Source organism: Cryptomeria japonica, chromosome 11 (genome assembly GCF_030272615.1).
Source record: "Cryptomeria japonica chromosome 11, Sugi_1.0, whole genome shotgun sequence".
In the NCBI taxonomy this organism is placed as follows: Eukaryota; Viridiplantae; Streptophyta; class Pinopsida; order Cupressales; family Cupressaceae; genus Cryptomeria; species Cryptomeria japonica.
In genome coordinates this window covers 632,077,766-632,097,197 of record NC_081415.1, presented here as the reverse complement: position 1 = coordinate 632,097,197, position 19,432 = coordinate 632,077,766, and positions in this window count along the sequence as shown.

Below are 19,432 nucleotides of genomic sequence, written 5' to 3'. Positions count from 1 at the left end.
GGGCCTTGTGTGGTCTTAAGGGGCCTTGTGTGGTCCTAAGGGATCCAAAGGGGTATTAATTTACAATTGCATATACAATTTAATTAGTTTCAACACATGTGTTATATGGTCCTAATAGGTCCTAAGGGGTGCAGATGTGTTGTAAGTTTCCTTGTGCGGTCCTAAGGGGTCACCCATGTGTTAGAACACGTGTCACCACTTAGGACCACATAAGACCCCTTGAGACACAATTTGGTCTTATGTGGCCTAATAGGTCCTAAGGGATGCAAATGTGTCGTAAGGGGCCTTGTGTGGTCTTAAGGGGTCACCCATGTGTTATAATAGATGTGTGACCTCTTAGGACCACATAAGACCCCTTGCAACACCATTTGGTCTTATGTGGTAGTAATAGGTCCTAAGGGGTGGACATGTGTCGTAAGGGCCCTTGTGTGGTCCTAAGGGGTCACCCATGTGTTAGAACACATGCGTGATGCCTTAGGACAACATAAAACCCATTTCGACACCATTTGGTCTTATGTAGTCCTAATAGGTCCTAAGGGATGCACATATGTCGTAAGGGGCCTTGTGTGATCCTGAGGGTTCCTAAGGGGCATTAATTTACAATTGCGTATACAATTTAATTAATTTTAACATATGTCTTATATGGTCGTAATAGGTCCTAAGGGGCCTTGTGTGGCCCTAAGGGGTCACCCATGTGTTAGAACACATGTGTGACCCCTTAGGACCACAAAAGACCCCTTTCGACACCATTTGGTCTTATGTGGTCGTAATAGGTCCTAAGGGGTGCACATGTCTTGTAAGGGGCCTTGTGTGGTCCTAAGGGGTCACCCATGTGTTAGAACACATGTGTGATCCCTTAGGACCACTTAAGATCCCTTTCGACACCATTCGGTCTTATGTGGTCCTAATAGGTCCTAAGGGGTGCACATGTGTCGTAAGGGGCCTTGTGTGGTCCTAAGGGGTCACCCATGTGTTAGAACACATGTGTAACCCCTTGGGACCACATAAGACTCCTTTTGACACCATTTGGTCTTATGTGCTCGTAATAGGTCCTAAGCGGTGCACATGTGTCGTAAGAGGCCCTGTGTGGTCCAAAGGGGTCACCCATGTGTTAGAGTACATGCATGACCCCTTAGGACCACATAAGGCCACATAAGACCCCTTGCGACACCATTTGGTCTTATGTGGTCCTAATAGGTCCTAAGGGGTGCACATGTGTCATAATGGGCCTTATGTGGTCCTAAGGGGTCACCCATGTGTTAGAACACATGCGTGATCCCTTAGGACCACATAAGACCCCTTTCGACACCATTTGGTCGTATGTGGTCCTAGTAGGTCCTAAGGGGTGCACATGTGTCATAAGGGGCCTTGTGTGGTCCTAAGGGGTCGCCCATGTGTTAGAACACATGCGTGACCCCTTAGGACCACATAAGACCCCTTTTGACACCATTTGGTCTTATGTGGTCCTAATAGGTCCTAAGGGGTGCACATGTGTCATAAGGGGCCTTGTGTGGTCCTAAGGGGTCATATAAAATAATTGTATACACCTTAGGATCAATACATACACATACATACATACACCTTAGGACATGCTATCAGGGGCCGTGTGTGGTCCCGAGGTGTCACACATGTGTTCTAACACGTGTGTGGTCCTAAGGGGTCACACAGATGTTCTAACATGGGTCACACATGTGTTCTAACATGTGTGTGACCCCTCAGGACCACACACGACCCCTGATAGCATGGATAGAGGTGTATATATGTCCTAAGGTGTATATAATTATTTTATGTGTATGTATTTATGTATGTGTATGTACATGTAGGTATGAACAATTATGTGTGTGTATGTATGTATGTAGACCTATGTATGTATGTTTATGTCCTAAGGTGTACAAATAATTATTTTATATGTATGTATATGTATGTATGTATGTATGTATGTATGTATGTATGTAGGTAGGTAGGTAGGTATGTCTGTGTATGTATGTGTATGTATGTGTATGTATGTATGTAGGTTTGTATGTATGTGTATGTATGTATGTATGTAGGTTTGCATGTATGTGTATCTATGTATGTAGGTATGTATGTATGTATGAGTATGTTTATGTATGTATTTGTATGTATGTGTATATTTATGTACATGTATGTATTTATTTTCTAATATTCTAAACTAATATGATACAATAAATACAAACTATATATATTTTTTTTAAATTATTTTAAGAAACTTAAAAAAGGTAATTTTCTATCAAAAAATTAATATTCTATTAAAAACTATTTTTAAAAAATAACATAAATTAATATGATACATTAAATACATTTAAAAAAAATTAAAATAAGGTACTTACTGTCGAAACCCTTCCGGTCGAATCTTTGGAAATCTTTTTGCCCTCCTGCTCAACTCCAAGCCACTCAATGCAAAATGAGGGGCTTGGGCGGATTTTGGGTTTTATATAGGGCAAGGGGTTTCTAGTCGGAAACCCCTTGCCACATGAGCGTTGCGTGGCTGCCAAATCGATCCGACTGAAACATGCATTCCTAGCCTAAAGTGCGAAACAGATTTGTACGATCACCCACACGTTGTTCCTACATGTCAAAAACCATTTTTTGTATTAGACCAAGTGTAGGTCACTTGAGATCAAACCTACGATGTTTGAACTAACCTACATGAAATTAAAGAGACTATAGGGTGATCCCATAATATTGGGTTACACTTTTTGGCCAAACTTGACATTGAAATCAACATTTTACATCAGATCTTCACTTTCTAACACTTATAATGCTAATCCAATTAATAATTTGAAGATAAAGTAAACCATTGATCTTTAAGATTTTTCATGCAGATTCTAAATACATTTTAAAATACGTATATATAGAAATGAATTGTCCTTATTTTTAAGTAACTTTTAATAATTTAATATTTGTAATCAACATTTTTAGAAGTGACATTTACTGTGTAGTGAGAACATTTTTTATACGATGAATGAAATTCTATATATTTTTCACACCAATATTTAGTGGATGGATATTTTTTTCATAATTCTTTGTTACATATAATTTTTTAGTTAATTTTTAAAGTTAGCATAATTGTAATTTGGAAGAGGTGTATTCTGTAATACATAAAACTTTTTGTATAAATTTTAATTAACTTCTTCTTTTTGAGTTGAAATGAAGATATTAACACTTGGAGAAAAGATATATTTAACAAAAAAAAAATCCATTTTTCAATTTTTTCACGTGTGAAAAAGAGCCTTAAATCTTCAATGAAAAAACCTACATTCATAAGATTTAAAAAATATATATATTAATAAAAAACATATATGCACTAGTATGTGGCATAAATACACTTCAATATAACATAAGCACATTATCTTATGGCACATGTGCACTAGTCTATGATCTAAGTGACTTCTAAGCTCTAGTATCCAATTTTATCAATTTTTTAACACTTTCAAAAACTATAAATATCTTCTAAAATTTTTACACTATATTTGAATGTATCCACTCTCTTCAATTATTCTTATTGAATTTGCAATAAGGTGTGCACACTTTGTTTAAATAATATGCATCATATAATAGTGCATCTGCCTTAAGATGGTTATTCTTTTGTGTGTTAAGATTTTCCCTTTTAACCCTAATCATTTTGGATGTGTGTCTTTATCATTTATACTGTTTATTAAGAATTTCTACAAATCTAATATCCTTCACTATAGATATATGTATTAGCACATTAGATAAATTGAAAATGATGGAATCAAAGAGACATATCTATATTGTTTTTTCAAAAACCAATTCCCTCTCTTTTGATGATAAGAATTATATTTACTAAAATTATTTGTTGTGACTCATATATATTATTCATTTTCATATGTTCTACTTAACTTATGACATCACCAAGCTAACATGTGATTTCTTATAGGCTATTGCAAATGAATACTTAGATTTTAATAGAGTTATATATAACATTTTATTTCCTCTCTAAGATAAAATAGAATGGAGCATCATTTGCATTCATAGACATATGATTACATTTTATTCAAAATTGGTGTTCTACACCATTAAAATTTTCAAGGCTTAAAAAATGTCTTTAGGGCTTGTATTATAGTTGGTACAGATTATAGTAAGAAAACATAGAAAGAAATTGGTTTACATGTATTCCTCATCTCCTCGGTCTTGTTAAACAAATGTCTAGATACTGATCGAATTTATTTTTTATTGACTCAATTAGACCATTCTTCAAATGGTTTGGTAGGTATTTATAAATGGTTTCTATTTTAAATCTCTATTTTTTTTATCATCAAAATATTTTGCTTTCCCTTTGCTAAGAGTCAATATTAAATCTCTCAATAATATCCATAAAAGTCAATCATGGGTCTTACCTCTAGAGAATACATTCCTTATCTAATGGTTTGTTAAAAAATGAAGCTTACATTATTTGAAATTATTTGAATTTAAGAATTTTTATTGATGTTATACCTAATAGATTTTTCATCATCTTCTACATGGTAGTAGGATTAATATTGAAATTATTGTACTAGTTTAAATAATTATATCCAAAATATTTTTTACAAATATTCTGGTTATTGAATTCATGAAGCTTCCACAGTCCATAATGATTTGATTTTGTTCTTCTAGATTCGACCATGTAAATTTACTTGCTCTCCAAACATTCTTCTCTCTTGCTCTATTACTTGCTCTTTTGCCCTAATGATGGATCATGGTATTTGATCCAAAACATTGGCAATGCAAAAATTTACAAGGTCAAATCCAAAAGAACAAAATCAAATCATATTCTAGTTATGTTTACTCACCACCATAGAAATTAAATTATGTTTGGAGTTTGAATTTTTTTTTTAAAGTTTATTTCATCTTATAAAGAGTATATGAAATGACACGTTTCAACTTAAAATTTATTATTTTCTTATACATCTAGTCTATCAAGGTTGCTAAACTCAAAATATTCCTACACAATAGAACTATAAATTTTCATGTAAGATACCCCTTTTTAACAAGCTTGAGGCCTTCAAGAATCTTTCCATGAATTATCTACTAGTATTAAGTACTTTGAATTGGAGGCCTTTTTCACGTGCTCTCATCCCAAACCTTCTTCATGGATAATTTCTATATTGATAATCTAAGGAATTGATTCAAAGTTGACACATTTTCCCTCTTCGGATATCTTTGAATGTTGACCTTTTTAGTGAGGTTATTATTTCCATAATTCATCTCTTATAATGGAACTTCATATGCTCATCTCTTCTTAGTTTAGGTCTAGGCTTATGATGGAAATCTTTCATTAGAGTTTTAACACACTCGGGTCACCTTTAATCACTTAGAGAGCATGTTGCACATTATGAGCATCTCTATCAAAAATATTATTCTTAGCACTGCTACCTTTGGTTATATAATAAAAGTGTGATTGTCATAGATACAATTTTTTTCACTCCCCCTTCCTTACAAAGGGGTTGGCTGATTGAATAAAGATTTTTGCTAGCCCTACTAAATGACATTTTCTTGCAAGAGGTGACATTAATCCCACTAACATTATATTCTAGTCAAGTATGTGGATTTTGTTTATATCTCTTGTGATTAAAAATGCTTTGGATAAATAACTCTTGATCTAAGATTTGGAATAAATGCCTATTAAAACTAATCTATATGTTATATATAATACACTACTCTTTTTAATAATATAATTATTTATATTTGATAATTAACTCTTTTTAATAATATAATTATTTATATTTGATAATATTTTTTGAAGTTATAATTTTATAAAATATCATATATTTCTTTATCAAGCATACGTATTACTACATTTTTTATTATAAACATTCAAATTTGCTTCTGAAAACATTTTTTATTAATACATAACTATTAAAGTGTTTCCAATAAAAAAATCATAATGACAATGCATATCATAACCAGTATAAACATTCGGTATAGAGTTTTAGGTCAGTGGGGAATAATATATAGTGTATCGATGAAGGAGAAACTTGATAAGCTTGCGAATAAAATATTTTTCGTGTTTGTTTCCCTGTTCCCTATAATGGCCGTATATTTTGATTCTATGTTCCCTATAATAAGCTTGCTGAATTAAATAAGCGGCCCTCAGAATCAAAGTCCACCATACCTGAAGGAAAAGTTTCTCTGTTCAGGGATACTTCAAATTCTCAATCTTAGCTTCCTAATGAAGGGATGAATAAGTTCATCGTGACCCACAATTTAGTCATAACCAGTAACAATAAGAGATGAACTGCCATTTATTTTACTTCTGAAATCTAAAAGTCGAGGAGGAAAGGAAAATCTACAACTCAGCAGCATCTCCAATGTATATCAACATCTCTATATGTGTAGGGCTTTTTGCAGGGATTATGTTTACGATATTAGAGGGAGTATATGGGACTAATCACACCGTCGGCTGGAAAATTTCTGACAACCAGAGCTTGTGCAGAGCTTCAGGTCATGGATCAAACTTTCTTGTTGGCGACATATTGGGTATGTAGATTGACCCTCATCTATGTTAAATTGATAGAATGGCTGTAAATATTAGAAATTTTAAGGCCAACGTACACAGTCCAATATTTAGGGTACAATAAATTTTCTTAAAGGACCTACGCAATAGTTTCTGCATGAATCAATCATAACACCCATCATCAGGATCGGATGTTTGCTAACTTATGATATGTGGGTATTTTTGGTTATGATGCAGTATTTAGAATGGAAGATGAAAATGATGCTATTGCCCAAGTGATGTCGAAATCTGAGTACGAGGCCTGCAGAGCTGGTACTTTATGTCGAGGTTTTCTGAGCGTTGTAAATCAGGGGAGAAAGTGGTGATAAGGGTGTATGAAAGAGCTGTGATAAAGAATCAGAGTTCGAGAATGGGAAGAGGCGGAGGTGGCGGTGGCGGTGGCGGTGGAGGTTATGCAGGAAATGATAATCCAAAAGGAGGAGACCGATCTCGACTAAATGAGAGTAACACCGCTGCTGTGACATGGTCTTTTGTAATCGTATTGCTTGGGTTGTATTCACTCTTGTTCAACATATACTGACTGATTCATTCATCACCTAGCTTTCTCCATCAATGCACCAAAACTAAATATGGAAGTTGTGACTTTTAAAAAAATAGTTCCCTAAACCTTTAAGTCATCCTAATGTTATATTTGTATATTTATCTTTTGAGAAATCTATGTAAGCTGCTCGCTTGACAAAAGTAGGGCAAGGCTAGGAGGGAGGGAGGTGAAATGCCTAATTAATCCATGTGTCCGTTCCAAACGAGATGTCAAGGCTGTAAGGTATGTGGAGAGATATTTATTTTGAGGACTATAATTTTTAATCTTAAAATTAAATGACTTTCTAGTTATAGTTGAATAGTAATCTTTACGTTGTGTATATAATTTGTAAGTCTATTCTAACTTTAATTATAGTTAAAATGTAATTATCTTAACAAATTATAGATAAAATATTTTTCTCATTCAAGTAATTTAATTATACAAGTAATTTAATTATACAAGAAATTTAATTATACAAGAAGAAAAAAAAATATCCAATATTTGAATATATCACAAATTCAAAGTCTTATCTATTAAATTTCTAATTTAATTTAAAACATTATGAGTTTGGACAAGAAAGGAGATTTTATGTCTATACTTACATATTTCTTTTATTAAAAAAACTCAATCCACCATATATTAATTTTCACATCAAAATAAAAAAACTTGAACATGTTACAAATTTAAAATCTTATGTATCAAAATAAATTCCCTTTTTTGGGTGTGTTTTTCTTTATCACAATCGGTTATTAGGGCTATATCCAAAAAATCCCTCTCCTTTCACCAAGGATTAATCCTTAGGCTTTACAATTTTCACTTGGCTTTAACCTCATCTAGTGGGACCCCTTCAATTTCCCCTCACCCATTGTTGAATTCAAATTTAGTTGTGGAGCTTTTTGGAGCCTCTATTTAAAAAATGGGTCCCCAATGTTGCTTCATCGTCTAAAACCAAACTTTTTCCTACCCATTTTGAGTAGAACAAAAAAATACACAAGCCCCACCTTGCAAGGATGTTGAGTTGGTGGAATCGAATGAGGAGGGGATTTTGGAGGAGTCTAATTCTTCCGCAGCCTCGGGGTTTTACCGATCTCTTGCTACTTTTGAGGTTGTCCCCATTTCCCCCCTATTAGGCAGTTGCAGGGTGTTTCTATCCCCAATCTCAACTCCTCTACTCTGGACACAAAGGTGTCTAAGTTGGCAAAAGTACTTTAATGACAAGATTCATTCACTAGATGGATCCTCTCTCAATTTGGTATAGCCAAAAGATAGATATATAGGCTTGAAGTGAAGGCTCAAGACAACAAACAAGCAATGGAGGACAATGATGAGAGGGTCTGGAAGGTCGTTAATGATATGGAAGAAAATTGGATAAATGGGAAAAGGTCAAGGTAATGCTAAAAGATCTTAATGAAAAAATATCTCAGAGGGTCAAGGAATATAGTGGTTGAGCTAAAGGAGAAGGGTGAAGACTTGAGGAGATGTCTGCATTGAGCTAGGAGATGGCATTAAAGAATTTGGCCTCCTTGCATGTCATATAGGAGGAAATAAAACACAAAAAGGTGAAGCAAAAGAGACACATGGAATATCCCTCTACAATGATGGATCCAATAACCTATGTGGTCAAGGCTACCCTAGAGTCAACCACTTTGGCACCTAGAAAAGATTTGAATAAAAAGATTTCTTTTTAAAAAAAAGTTAAAGTATTGTGTAATGAATGGAAAGAGGATAATACCCTGATCTATAGACCACTCCTTCATTTCTTGGGTGAGTGACTAGTTTTTTTATTTTTTTATTTTAAGGCTTTGTCTCTAGTCTTGGTTTGGTTGTCTATGTTGCAAATGTGGTGTCGATGATTATGATTGGTTGTCATTGATGTCAACATAATGCTTTTCATTGATGTCTCTGATGTTCTTGGTGTTGGTGATCTGAAATATGTGTTCCTGGAATGCTTGGTGCTCTGAAAGATGTGTTTCATCACGTAAGATGCGTTGATGGTGATCCAGATATTTCTAGTTATCAGATATGGTGATTGATCAATTGCATTCATGTGTATCTTGGGTCCATTCTTATTTTTGTATATTGGGTGATAATTTTTGGGTCCGGATTATGTCTGAAATTTGAGGATGTGTAGCAGCTTTTATATAGCGTGTGAGTCATAATTTGAGTCCAAAATTTGTAATGATTGTAATGTGTTGATCTAATCGTTGATGTGTGTTTTGGTATGGTCTACTTCTCATTCCTTCTCACCACTAGAATGTTTAGTGTTGACCTATTTTAGATCTCTATCTTGGCCAACTTAGAAGATTATGCTTCCCAGAAGATAATATTTATATGGGATGATCTGATTGTGTTAGCATGAACCAGTGCAACATTATTTTTTGAAGATATGCGAGATAGGAAAGGAAAGATCTAATTGTTGGAGATATGTGAAAGTGTGTTGGTTTTGAGGCAGCAAAAGAAGTCCATTTTTTAAGATTGTGATACAGTGGTGGATTCTTTCTTTCTTTCTCTCTTTCTTTGACAGTAAACCTTTTTCTGGCCAGTGAGCCCTCCTGCAGTGAGAATTCTAGTAGTGAGCCACCCTTTGTAAAAATCACCTTAATCAGTGTCACCTTAACTGATGTTTTATATTGAGAACTAACATTCTCTGTGGTTTTTCCCTTCTTGGGTTTTCCATGCCATATCTGGTGTTCATTGTGTGATATGTTGTATGTTTATGTTTTCATGCTATATATATTTTAATTAATTTTGTTGGTTACTCTAGAGGTGCAAAGGATAAAAGAAATTGATTTAAGTTGTCAACTGATTCACCCCCTCCCAGTTGCTCATATATTCAACAATTGGTATCAGAGTTTTGGTTCCTTGGAGAAGAGCTTAACCACTTGAGGTAGATCTTGATCTAATGGCACATAAATTGACTATTCATATCTTTGAAGGATTCAATTATAGTTTCTATAAAGTGAAGATGAGAAGCTACGTAATCTCTTTGGGATACAACATTTGGAAAGTAGTGGAAAATAAGTATATTCAACTGACAAATGGTCTTACCACTCCAAATGAGATTCAAGCTTATAAAGAGAATTAAAAGGCAAGGTATGCTATCTTTAACAATTTATCAAAGACTGAATTGACAAAGGTTATTTCATTAAATATTGCTTATGAGGTTTGGGAAAAGTTGAGAGATATCTATGAAGGAAATGATGGATTCGAATTATCAAAGAAGCTAATAGCTAAGCGTAGATATGAGAACTTGAAAATGAAAGACGGAGAAGACTTAACAAGCTATTTTCAAAAGATTTATAGTGTGGTTAATGAAATCAAAGAACTTGGTAGCACCTTGACAGAAGAAGAGAATTGAAAATATTTTGATGTCCCTACTAGAAAGCTATAGGGACAAGATCTTGGCTATTGAAGAAACCTACGACCTGAAGAAGTTCACTAGGGAGCAACTTTATGGTACTCTATCAGCTTTTGAGATAAGGAAGTTTGGAAAAGACAAAGCTAAGACTAAGTCTTCCTTTAAAGTGTCTAAGGAAGATCTGGAAGATGAAAGTTCAAATGAGATGGAAGTAAACTTTGTGAGGAAACTAAAGAAAGACACCGACAAATATAAAGGTATGTTACCTCTTAAATGCTTTAGATGTTGAAAGATTGGTCATATTGCTACTAGGTGTCTGGAAAAGGGTTCAAGACAAAAATCTAGAGAAGGTAAAGGAAAACTTAATGAGAGAGCCTATTATGTCAAAGATGATGCTAGTATTTTAGATTATGAGTCAGATTATTAAGATGATTGCTTGCTTTTGGTAGAAAGAGATGTACCTAAGATTGATATTCCTAAGACTATTGCAACTCCTTTACAAGCAGAAGCGATAGAAATGAATGGTTGATTGATAGTGGATGTTCAAATCGTGTTTGATGACAAATGTAAGTTTGTGAAACTTGAAAAGTTTGATGGTGGTTTTGTTAGGTTCGGAGATGATCAAACAACACAAATTGTGGGAATTGGTTCTATTTATTTTGATGAAAAGCATAATATTGAAAAATATTTACTATGTGAAGGGTTCACATCATAATATTTTGAGTGTTAGATTGATGTACGTAAATGGTTATAATGTGTATTTTCAGGATGATGGTTGTGAGATTCGGAAAGGATCCATAATTATTATAGTAGTAGGAAAAATAATTGGTGGAAATATGTATCTGCTAGAAGGAGCTACGAAGAATTTTTTTTTATCTTAGATCAATGATAGATGGCTTTGACACCAAAGGATGTGTCATATCAATTTTGATAACTTGTGAAAATTAGTTCATCAAGTGCATTAAGAGATTTACTGAGGCTAACCAAACTAGATAACAACATTTACAGAGAATGTCAAGATGGAAAGAAGATGAAAGGTGCATACAAAGGAAATGAGTACTTATCCACCAGACTATTGGATTTAGTTCACACAGACCTATGTGGTCCACCTAGAATAAGGAGTATACAAGGTGAGAAGTATTTCATGATGTTGATTGATGATTAATCTAGAATGTCATGGGTTGTATTTTCAAAGAGAAGATAAAAGCATTAGATAAATTCAAAATATTCAAGGCTAAAGTTGAAAATGAAGTTGATAGAAAGATTGTGTTTGAGGTCTGACAAAGGAGGATTATTTACTTCTAATGAGTTTAACAACTTTTGTGAGAAACATGGTATTAGAAGACAATTGTCTTCCCTGAGAACAACTCAGTAGAATGGTGTAGTGAAAAGAATGAATCAAATAATTCAAGAGGCAACTATAACAATGATCAAAAGAGAAGAACTCTTGGAAGTCTTTTGGAGAGAAGCAATTCGTATTGTAGTCTACACTCTTAACAAAATCTTATACCAAAAAAGACATGGAAAGACATCTTATGAGTTATGCCATGGTAGAACTCTCATAGTGAAATACTTCTAGGTATTTGGAAGAAATTGCTACATCAAGAGAGATGAAAATAATCTTGGAAAATCTGACAGCAGAGCAGATAAAGGTATATTCCTAGGATACTCTACAAGGATCAAGGCGCACCGGTGTTGCAATAAAAGGCTGAACAAGATTATTGAAAGTGCAAATGTGAAGGTTGATGAAGATATTAATAAAGAGTGACAAATTGGCAAGATATGAGTCTAATGAACCAGATAACATAGAAAGGGAAGAGAAAAACAAAGAAGAAAAGGAAGCTCAGCAAGCTCATGGGGGCTTAACTGGATAAGCAATATTATATCACGTGCATTCATATTGAGGGGTTTAATATCCTAAAAATCAGGGTGCAATATATTGCCTATCGATGAAAATAGGGGACTTTTTAATTCCAGCTATGAAAAAATATAATATCTGGTGAAAATGAGGGGGCTTTTAATTCAGGCTATGTATTGGAAGGGGGTGACAAAAAAGGAGCTTAGTGAAATATTCTTAAAAAATAGGGGGATTCTTTAGTATTGCATGGACACGTGCTATAACCCACTCTAACCAAGTGACTCCCCCATGAGGAAGCTCCAACATCTACATCTAAGACTCCAAGATATTTTCAAAATAATCACTCAGTGGATCAAATTATTGGAGATAGGAATAAAGGAATCATCACAAGAAGCAAAGAAACTCAAGAACAAGTCTCGTTATGTTTACTTTCAGAGATAGAACCAAAAACAGTAGACGAAGCTTGCAATGATCGGAATTGGATGAAAGCAATATAAAAAGAGTTGGATCGGATAGAGAATAATTAGACATGGAATTAGTTAATAGACTGGCAGATAAGAATGTGATTGGAACAAAGTGGGTATTCTAGAACAAGCTGGATGAAGATGGAAAGGTTGTGAGAAATAAAGAAAGGTTTGTTTGCAAAGGTTATACTCAGATTGAAGGCATTGATTTTGAGGAGACATATGCCTCAGTTGCTCAAATGGAGGCAATCAAGATGTTTCTTTCTTTTGTAGCTTTTAAAAGTTTTAAGATTTATCAGATGGATGTGAAATCAATATTTTTGAATGAAGAGTTGAAAGGAGTTTACATTGAACAACTAAAAGGATTTAAGATGAAAGATGCTTTGAACATTATTTGCAAATTGAAGAAGGCCTTATATGGTTTGAAACAAGCCCCTAGAACTTGGTATGGAAGGCTAGATAAGTGCTTGATTGATCAAGGATTTCTGAAGGGTTCAATTGACAACAATTTATATTTCAAAACTGATTTGGGTAAAATCTTAATTGTTGTAGTGTATGTTGATGACATAATTTTGTTGGATATCCTTGGCATATGATGAACCAGTATGTTGATATAACGATAATGTATGTTGTCATTGATGTCAGTAAGTGCAAGTGAACCGATATGTAGATTGACGAAGTTGGTGAACCGGTATGAAGAGGCATGAGGAGATTCAGTGAATCGGTGTCGGGGTTTCACTAAGTGTGATTACTGGTTGGTAGTCTCAGCTCTATCATTATCGGTTTGGCGATCCAGCTTGTGTGATGAACCGATGATACTCTATGATCGAGGTGTCACATCAACTTTGTGCGCGTGAAGGATTGAAGCATAAGAAGATCGACTGCATTTGAAGTCTACCTCGAGAATGATCATTCTTCTTAGTGGCATAAGAAGAAAGCATGATGGGTTTCTGATTCCCATTTGTGGTGATGAATGAATGATGCAAATTGTCTTGTGATCTATTTGAAATTGCAATGCTCTATGCAATATGTTTCATGGTCAGGATTGGACCGCCTGTGTTGTAAACCTAACATGCTTAGGGTTTAGGGTTTATGCTACCAACCTATCTATTACCTATAAGGTCGATGATGTCTGTATCGAAAAGTTGTTGGCAAATGTTGTGTGTATGTATCTGAGTGAAGAGATACTTGATACTTACCAGACCAGTAAGAGGGAAACTCCAGAGTGTGTTTGTAGAGTAGAGGATATGAAAAGGATCTGCCTTGGCATATAGTGCTATTATCAAATTAAAGTTTTTACTTGTTTTCTTCTAATCATTTCAACATATGGAAAATCCCTTTGGCGGGTAGCTTTAATAGGCTTATTGTAAAACTTGTAACCAGGTGACTCAAGAGCATTGAGTTCCTTAAATTCTCCAGCGAGGTAACCTTTAATAGGATTTCAACCTTTAACAATGTATATAGACATCCTTTAACCAGGTGATCTCTAACAAGATCAGTTCCTAACATAACCTTATTGTAAAGTCTTTAACCGGACTAGGCTCCTAGCAGGGTGAGCTTCAAAAGACTTCAAAACAAGCTTGTGGGTATTCATCCCCACCGTGGTTTTTCCCATTTGGGTTTCCACATAAAAAATTTGTGTGTTATGTGTTATGCATTTTTCATGTGATGTTTATGAAGTATTTGGTTGAAGGATTATGCATGGAGGGTTAATAGGTTATGGTATTTTTAGTATACCACATGCACATGTTTATGGGTGAAGTTGATGTTGCATAATTGATCATATTTGAAGTATTCAGATCTATTATTTTATGGTGTCTGGTGTCTTACTGTGTTTAACCAATATCACCATGGTTAAGTTCAATAATGGTGATAACTAGTTGGTTTTGCTTTAGGTAGATAAGTTGTTAAGTGAGTTTTTATCTATACTGATTTACCCCCCCCCCCTCTCAGTGCCGATTGGGGTATCTGATGTTCATCATTATTCATCAATTGGTATCAGAGCACCTCCAGGTCCTCGGTGATAAAAGCTTAACTGCTTGAGGTAAAAGATCCTACTGTAATGATGAAGAGGGAAGGTCCTAAGTTCAATAGAGATAACTTTAAGATATGGAAGGACATAATGAAGATTTACATCAAGAGTATGGGTGCTCAACACTGGAGCTATGTTGAGAATGCATTTGTTACTCCCACTGGCACTTTGATTGATGATCAGAAGAGAGAAATCTAGGAAAATGGGCAAGTCATGGGAGCTCTTATCAGCAGCCTGTCAGACATTGAGTTTATTGATGTTCAAGACAAGGACACACCTAAGGATGTATGGGATGCACTGGAAAACATCTATGGTGGTGATGAGCATGTAAAGCAAGCTAAGGAAGAAAGCCTTACAAGTAAATTTGAGGATATGAGGATGGTTGAAGGTGAAACCATTCAGTAGTATGGTATTAGGATTAAGACTGTGGTTGGTGATATCAAAAGCACTGGTGGAACTATTGATGATACCACTGTTGTTAGTAAAGTTCTTAGATCATTATTACCAATCTATGCAATCAGAGTTGCTGCTATCCTGGAGCTAAGGTCTATTGATAAGACAAAGGTATCCCTAGATTCTATTATTGCAAAATTAACTACATATGAGATGAATATCTATGATGGTAGTGTTCAGAAGATTGAGTCAGGCTTTAAAACATCTACCATACCATCCAAAAAATGAAAAGAAACTAGTACTAGTTATGAATCCAAACAATGCAAAGATATGTATGATGAAGAGATTCTGATGGAGTTCGAAGCACTTCTTGCTAAAAGACTTCTAAAGGGAATTGGGAAGTATAGAGGTAAACTTCCTTTGAAATGTTTTTCCTGCAACAAGATAGGACATATAGCTATTAATTGCCCTAACAATGACAATAAGGATAAACCAGAGAGGTTCAAAAAATATAAAAGTGGAAATAGAAGAAATTGTCTAGTTGCAGTAGATGAAGGTGTCACTGATGAAGAATCAGAGGATGAAGAAAATGAAGACATAGTGTTTGTAGCAGTAAAGGAAGAAGTGTCTGACAAGAAAGCTCTTGTCTCTCGCATTGACAATTCCAATGAGTGATAATTGATAGTGGTTGTTCTCATCATATGACTGGTGACCAAAGAAAGTTTCTGTCTTTGAAAGAATATGATGGTGGTGGTGTCAGATTTGGCAACGATGCACCTTGCTTGGTGAAAGGTAAAGGATCCATCTCACTGAATGGTAAAAGCAGTGCAAATGATGTTTACTGGGTAGAAGGCCTTAAGCATAACTTTTTGAGTGTTGCTCAATTGAATGACAAAGGACTAATTTTGGAATCCAAAGGTGGAGTTTGCAGTATAATTGGGAAGAGTGGTGAAGTTATTGCGACTGGTAAGCAAACCAGAGGTAACCTATTTCAGTTGAATGCCAAGATAAGGCGATGTCTAATGGCTAAGTTTGATGATAGTTGGATATGGCATAGGAGACTCTGTCATATGAACTTTGACAGCATTGTTAAAGCTGGTAAGATCAAGGCGGTAAGAGGATTACCATTGTTGGACAAACTTGAGAATTATTTGTGCAGAAAATGTCAACTTGGGAAGATGTCTTCCTAAACTTTTAAAGGTAAGTCTTTTTCAGCAGAAAATTTACTTGATCTTGTGCATATTGATTTGTGTGGTCCTCTGAAAACTAGAAGTGTTCAGGGAGATAGGTATTTTATGATTCTTACTAATGATTGCTCAAGAATGATGTGGGTCACATTCCTGAAAGATAAATTTGAAGCATTTGGAAAGTTCAAAGCTTTTAGAGCATTAGTAGAGAAAGAAAGTGGTAAAAAGATAAAAGGCCTAAGAACTGGGGTTAGTGCAGGATCAAGGGGGCCAAAAAGTGGCAATGTGAAAAAAATAGCCTTCTTCACTCGCCTAAAAATGTGAAATTTCGTGTTGACGTTTTGCTTGGCCTGGGTGTCAGTACACCTTGGCCTGGTAATTACCTATGCGAATCGGATATCTGATTTTTATTTGTAATTTTAATTTAAAAAATATATTATATGTTACATATTATATAATATATAATCTATTGTTATATTATATATAATATAATAATGTAATATTACATTATATATAATATAATATAATATTATATATAACATAATAATGTAATATTATATTATATAATAATATAATATAATATTATATATAATATTATATAATATATTATAATATTATATTATATTATAATATAATATAATATTATATTATATTATAATATAATATAATATTATATTATATTATAATATAATATATATTATATTATATTATAATATAATATAATATTATATTATATTATAATATAATATAATATTATATATTATATTATATTATATATAATATTATATATAATATTATATTATATATAATATAATATAATATAATATAATATAATATAATATAATATAATATAATATAATATTATATAATATTATATTATATTATATATTATAATATATATAATAAAATACAATATGTATTATATAATATAACAATATATTATTATATTATATATGTTATTTAAAAATAATTTAAGTATAAAAATTGGATATCCGATTTTCTAAGACTTTTATATTTTGATAGTGGTAGCCTGTGAGTCATTTTTAACTCACGGGCCGCGCGATTTCATCACAATCTGATATCCGGTTTTTTGACAAAAAATTGCTGAAAGATAGATTTAGAGGTAAGAATTTATCGTTTTGAATCATTTTCATTCATTTTTTGTATTTTTTGTTAATGTTTATTTGATTTTTCATTGAAAATAGGGTTTTTTTAATGGAAACTAGGTAATTTTAAATCAAATACCTAATTGTTTAAGTTTGTTAACTAAATTTAATTTTTTACATTCAATTAGGTTAAAAATGGGGGATAACAATGAAAACACTAACGAACCACAGCCAAACTCTCATTTGCCAAACCCCCCCTCAATTCAGGATTTGATTGCACAAAATTTGAATGAATTGAGGGGGATTGCAGAAGTATATCATAGGATCCCTCATCTAAACCCAATGTTTGATCCTCTCACGTCGATCATAAAAAGTATGGAAACCATGACTGAGGAGCAAGATGCTGCCCTTTTGTGGTGAGATTCTATGAGGGAAAAATATGCAGATGGCTTGTCGTATAAGGATATCAAGGATCTTGAGATATCCAAAGCCGAAATCACCTCATTGTTTGTCAATCCCCGTACTGGTCAGCCCGTAGATCCCCAAAAAACAAAACTTTCTATTAAATGGTGCACAAATGATGGGATTGTGAAAAACTTTTGGGATCATTGGTGGATGGTTTTCGACAAACCACCCAACAACAATCTTGATATCCCCTTCTATTTTATAAAAAAATTGTATGTTGAGTTTGTTTAACACAAACATGTGAACTACTTTGACATCCAACCTTTCTAGGGTGTAGGTTTAGGTATGCCCCAAAATAGACATAGGGCAGTCAGAGTAGTCTAGGGCCCATATGTCCCCCCTCCTCCTATTGATCTCCCACCTACAGTGCAACATCCTGATATCATTCATGAGGCGGCTTCACGGACCATATCAACTATTCACTCTTTGAGTAGCCTTTTGGTTTCTCAGGCTGCGTCAGTAGCTCAACCTACTCTTGATGGTAGCAGTGCATTTGGTGGTGTTGACACATCATCCTCGGCTCCACACATATGCGTGCCCCATAGTTGTGTCATGTGTGGGCACATGTGCTTGGGTCCAGTGGACAGTGCAAATTATGAGGTGCATGAGATGCATGATGCACCAGATGTTATTACACAAACTAGAGGATACCCTGGGGAGTCCTCACATGCTAGAGGCGAGGAGGCACCGTCATCATACTTTGATGATGTAGTGGTAAGATTTGTATTTTCACAGTTCATGTTATATTTTAATTAAATATTTATAAATTAGATAATATTAAGTACTAATTTTTATTTACATGGTCTATTTAATAGTTGATGACCGAGGATGAGTTGAGACAGATTCAGGAGGGCACCTTGTCAGCCATTTCATTTAGCCTTGATAGCTTGACGGTATATATATTATTGCACCTAGTTGTTTGTATTTTATTGTACATACATGCTCATCATTTATATTGGTATTAATTAGATTATGTAGTAACTTGCATGTATATCTTATTTTACTCTTGTAGGGCACAAGCAGCATGAGTGTGGGGAAGTGTAGTCTAGGATCTAGTAGTGCAATTGGAGACAAGGGAAAGGTAATTGAATGCAAATATGATTGAATGAATAGTTTAAATAAATTATAGTGATTATACATGTCTAGACATAGATTGATAGTTTCATATACTTGTTGTGTATATATACAGAGAATTCTTGGCTTCACATCCTTGATGACTACACCTAGTATACCTGAAGAAGAAGAAGAGATGCCTCGAGTAGATGTGTGTTTATTTTATTTTTTGATTAGTATATATAATTTGTTATTATCAGTGACAATTATATGCTAACTTGTATCAATGTCATGTTTCTGAACATATGTAGGTTGTGTATGAAAATATTCAAAACATACCTCTTTTACTGAAGACATACATCAAGAGTCCTGCAAAGCTGAAGAGAAAACGTGGAGATGAGGTAAACATGAATAGTTCAATTATAGTTCATTTTTATGTTAACTTTTCCAATGTGAATTAT